Here is a 5,495-nt window from a genome sequence, read left to right as displayed (position 1 = left end):
GTACATTCAAGGTTTGTCACTGTACATGACTTGCTTTACTACTTAACTGATTAGATTTATGATTTATTCAGCAAGTATGTTTTACTAATACTATATTCATGTTGTTGTTCTCAGAATGTCTCATAAAGCATCCAACAGAGTTGAAACTTCAGAACAAGAAGATCAAAGTGTTGAATATTCAACAATTTCTTCAAGTTCAACACCTTCTTCAAGTAAGAGATTAGCAGAAGTAGCGAATGAAAATCATCCACTTGTTGTTGCTTTGTTGAAGAAATTGCGTACAACAAGGTCACCGGCATGGGATGAATTCACTAGGAGAATCATTGTACAACCTGTAAAAGGGAAGACAGATGAGGAAGAAGCTGTACTTATGGGTGAATGTCATCATTGTAAAAGGTTAGTACCTGCTCAGAGTGAACAAGGAACTACCCGCTTGTCTCAACATCTAAAAACCTGCCTTGAGAAGCCTGAAAACAAGACAGGCCAGAGGAAGATTAGCACTGCATTTAAAAAAGGAGGTAATAACCAAGTTAAATTACTTAATTGGAAGTATGATCCTATTGTTATGAGAGATTGCCTTGCTAGAATGATTGCTAAGCATGATTACCCTCTCAACATGGTTGAGCATTTCTACTTTAGAGAGTTTGTTAAGGCTTTAAACCCTGCTGCTAAAATGCCATGTAGGAATACAAGTAGAGCAGATGTTATGAGGTGTTATGCTGAAATGAAAGATGAATTGTTACTACAATTAGAGAATTTGACTTCCAAATGTAGTCTTACAACTGATATGTGGACTGCCAAATACACTAAAGATGGTTATTGTTGTGTTACATGTCATTTTATAGCTTACATTGTAGTGCCGTCACCACATACAGGAGATGCTCTCTCAGATTTTATCAAAACTTGCACTTTGGAATGGAACATAGATAGGAAATTTTTCGCTTTGACTGCTGATAATGCTCCAGCTAATGGTGTTATGATGAGAAATCTTATCACTTGGCTAGATGGTAAAAATTGTTTGTTGCTTGGAGGAAAAATGTTTCACATGAGGTGTAGCAACCACATAATGCATTTGATTGTATTGTATGGCATGAAAGTAGCTGCTGAGTTTATAGAGGCTATTAGAGATTGTGTTAAATATGTAAAGTCTTCACAAGCTAGGAAAGAAAAGTTTGATATAGCATTGGCACAATGTAGATTGTCTGGAGAAGTTAGTTTAGATGTGGACACAAGGTGGAACTCCACTTTCATGATGCTTAAGAATGCAATTAAATTGCAAGAAGGTTTTGAAAGACTCAGTGAGTTTGATTCTGATTTCGATATTCTACCATCTAAAGAGCAGTGGGATCAAGGAATAGAAATATGTAAATGTTTAGAGGTTTTTAATACTGTTTCAACTCAGTTTGCAGGGATTAAGTATCCAACTGCAAATCTGTATTATAATGGGGTTTATGAAATTAACAAATGCATAAACAGTTGGGAAGATAGTGAGTTTTTTTATATCAAAGAAATGGGGTCGAAAATGAGAGAAAAGTTTAATGGATATTGGAGTGAGAGTAACTTGATTATGAGCATTGGAGTGGTTTTAGATCCTAGGTATAAGGAAAAATGGGTTAGGTACACATATAAAAGAATGTTTGGAGATACTAAAGCTGCAGAACTTTATGAGAAATTCAAAACAGACTTGTTCAAGGTTTACAATGCATATGAATCTCAAAACAACACTGCAGCTCCTGCTTTCTTTAGAAACTCTGTCGCTCGCATGAATGTAAGAAGCTCAGGTGCATCTAGCACAGATTATGCTAGTTTTGTGTTGGAAAATGATGAAGATGATGTTCAGAAATCTGAGTTAGAGACATACTTAGCAGAACCAATTCTTCCAACTCTAACAGCTCAAGATGAAATGAACTTTGATATATTGGTTTGGTGGAAGATGAATGGTTGTAAGTATCCAACTCTGGCAAAGATAGCAAGAGATGTATTGGCTGTGCCAGTGACTAGTGTGGCGTCAGAGTCCATGTTCAGCGATGGTGGAAGGGTCCTAACAACTGATAGAACTTCACTAAGTCCAGATTTAGTCCAAGCATTGCTATGCTTAAGTGATTGGCTGCCAGACTTCTTTGATGCAGGTAAATCTTCGTTTCTTTTCCTTTACTTAATTCTTTTCCATATTAAGAACTGTATTAATATTAGATGAGCTACCATATGATTAGAACTGTGACAATATTCTTTGTGAATGCAGATATGGAAGTCGTCGACTGAAGTTGATGCAAAATGAAACCAGCAAAGAAGATCTAGCCTTTTTTAGTGTAGTTTTTTGTTTGTAGTTGCAGACTCTGTTGTTGTTTGTTTTTTCATGTGTGATGTGACTGAGGTGTTTGTGTGGTTTGTATTTCTGAACAAAAAAGACTGTCAAAAAACTTTGAAGAACAACCTAAATTTTCAGCATTTCTGCATTTGCTTCTGTGACAGGCGTTATCGGATTTTAACGGATAAATATCCGTTATCCGATAGATTAACGTTAACGATATCGGTTTGTATTTTTGATATCCGCCGGATGTTAACGGATATCGGATATCTGATAATTCTTAACCTTAACCTTATCGGATTGTCCAATATCCGGCGGATATTTATCCGTTGACAGCCCTAACAAACTCCTTCTTCAAACAATGTATAATATTCGTGTTGACCATACTCATTAGCTATTGATATCACCAAGACCATGATGACCCACTCTAAGCATAAAAGCTGAATTCATGTAGATATAATTGTGAAGGAGCGTATCCTATATACTACAAGTGGAAATTCTCATTTCCCATAACAATTCATAATGAAAAACAAAACATTACAAGTCCTTTCCAAATCGTGGAAAGATTCACAGAATCAACAGAATTATCATAATGCAATTTAAACAAAGCATGGAATGCACGGACAGACAATGCATGAGTTTGTTAAGCATAAACTTTTGTAAAAGCAACAATAATGGTTACAAAAGAGTCAAATGTATTCCCACCTCTTTTGATGACAAGCCACGCCTACCTCGAGATCCACGATATACTGGTTCATCCGTTGAATCGATCGTTGTTAATACTAATTGTTAATCACACAAGAACTCTAAGAATCTAGCCAAAAGGCTCACACAAGAATCAGACAAGTCTTTCTAATGATTCTAGGCCCATTTAAGGTTCTACACCTTTTATTTATCTATCTTTAGCATATCTAAGGATACTAAATCAATTAGGTTGATTCTATACTCCGTAGCTAAGTTTTATGAATATATACGTCCTTATAGAATAAGCCAAAGGTCAATTCAGACCATAAGTGGTCCAAACATCGAACTAGGAAAACTAATCCTAAGCTAAAGTCTACTAAATCGGCCCATTAATCTAAGGCCTGGTCTAATTTGTTAACTAACGGTTAAAGGGTCAACTAACAGTCAACATCCAAGGTCAGGTCAAGGTACGCTCAAAGGTTAAGTCAACTGGTCAGGTCTCTGGGTCAAATCGGTCAAAAAGAATCAACTCAGTCAATTAGACTGATTCAGGTGAGTCGACTCAGTCAGACGACTGGGTCAGACATAAAGGAGATCTAAGTCAGACTGAATCTGTTCAGTCATACAACTAACACTTCCGGACTAAGCCAAAGAACAGACTAAAGGTTCTTACATCTTTACATTCCTACAATCCTCATTACAAACAAACATATACATTTCAATTAAACTTCATGATTTAACTTCAACTACAAACTTAGCTTTACCCGCAAATGCAGTTGCAAGCTTCCACTGAGGAGATTCAGTTCAACATATTAATTCAGATTCCTCTTCTTATCTACACTTCAATAATACATTCATTTCAACAGAATCCTACAATTCAATATACAATTGTAATTTATGCATTACCTGCCATTGCAGTACCAAGCCATATCTAAAAACAACATAAGCAACACATCTAACTTATGTCCTTGCAATAACAGCTTTTCAAACTCAATCCAAGTTTCACTCACCTCAACGGTGTTACTAACTCAGTTATACCATAACACTATGACTCAATCTATACTTCAGTTGAGATCACACTCACTTCATATTGCCCACAATTTCCTCCACCAGCACCACTAGTCCAGCAACCCCTGCATTAATTCCATACACACTATGGTTCCACCTCAACTATAATTTATAGCTTCAGCATAACACCACCAGTTCAATACCACCAATAATCTGCAATCAACACGATAACCCCCTGCAACACCACTGTCACTGCATACCACCATCTCCACAGCTCTGTAACTCATTAAATTACCATTAGTTCTTCACTGCATCATCCAACCAACATCACACTTATAATTTCACTAGTCACATCTACATCACCATTTGCAACTTGGTTTACTTATTCCACCATTTATCCATATCCCCTGTAATTTGACCTGAACTACAACCACAATCCTTCCCTGCATCTGTCAGTACTCCAACCATCTCAAAGGTAAGCCACCAAATCCTTAAACATCAACATAACCTAATCTCCAACCACAATCCATTTTAAATCGTGTCAAGTCTTAGCTTCATTAACAATCATATAAAACTCAATGAACAAAAATTGCAGGACTTAAACAAAAATCACATAGAAGAACAATTACCTTTTTAACCAACTCTGAAGTCTTCTTATTCCATCCAACAATAGTTTGATCTTTCCCATCTGTAACCCAAACTCAAGAACCCTAAATCCCAATTCTATTTAGGAACCCTAATTTTAATTTCTCAAATTACCTTTTCTGCAGGTTCTGTATCATCCGCTTGAATCAACACCACCACCATCGACTAAAACTAACTCTTCTCTTCTTCTCTCAATCTCAGACTCACAAACTTCCTCGTCTTCATCGAATCTCAAAGAAACCATAATTCCCATCACTTTCATTGTTCTCAGAAACCCTAACTTCAGAATCGTATCTTCGATTGTAACAACATCTCAATCTTCTTCTTCATAAACACAGAAACACCAATTAGGAACAAACCCATCTTCCAAATTCTCCTTATTTACTCTTAATCGAATTCCAAATCAACTTATAGAAACCCTAATTCTAACTCTCTGTAATCCCATATCCTATTGAGTCTGATTAAGAAACATAACAATCTTTACCACCAGATACACTTCATGGATCGAACCCTTATCAATTCATCTTCCAAAACCCTCAGTTTGATTCCTCAAATAATCGCAGAAGAATAAGAACGAAGAGAAGAAAGGAAGAAGAAGAAGAAGAAGAAGAGGAACAAGAATGAAGAAGAAAAAATAAGAAGAAGAAGAGAAAAATTTGAACTTATCTTCTCGGTCGACTAGGGATAAGGATGACCAAATTACCGAGGCATCCATAGCTTGGATAATAGCTGCCATGTCGGTTTGTATGTAAAATGACTAATCTTCCCTTCATACTCATCCGGTGATATCTTCTTCGTCCAGTATCCGAATGACACGTTCAAGTAGTCCATTTCGCATAACTTCTCGAGT

The 5,495-nt window shown here is 36.4% G+C and overlaps 1 long non-coding RNA gene across 1 annotated transcript; it reads right to left on the bottom strand.

Annotated features, from left to right (window-relative positions):
- Positions 1-3,649: 3,649 nt before the first annotated feature.
- On the bottom strand, positions 3,650-5,271 carry LOC113287419. The gene is made up of 2 exons (XR_003330044.1): positions 4,630-5,271; positions 3,650-4,508 (listed from the first exon to the last, which is right to left on the bottom strand). It is a non-coding gene; the product is annotated as an uncharacterized LOC113287419 (long non-coding RNA).
- Between the last annotated feature and the right edge of the window lie 224 nt (positions 5,272-5,495).

This window comes from Papaver somniferum, chromosome 6 (assembly GCF_003573695.1).
Source record: "Papaver somniferum cultivar HN1 chromosome 6, ASM357369v1, whole genome shotgun sequence".
Classification (NCBI taxonomy): domain Eukaryota; kingdom Viridiplantae; phylum Streptophyta; class Magnoliopsida; order Ranunculales; family Papaveraceae; genus Papaver; species Papaver somniferum.
The sequence above is the reverse complement of the archived record's forward strand: the minus strand, read 5'-3'. Positions and strand labels throughout refer to the sequence as shown.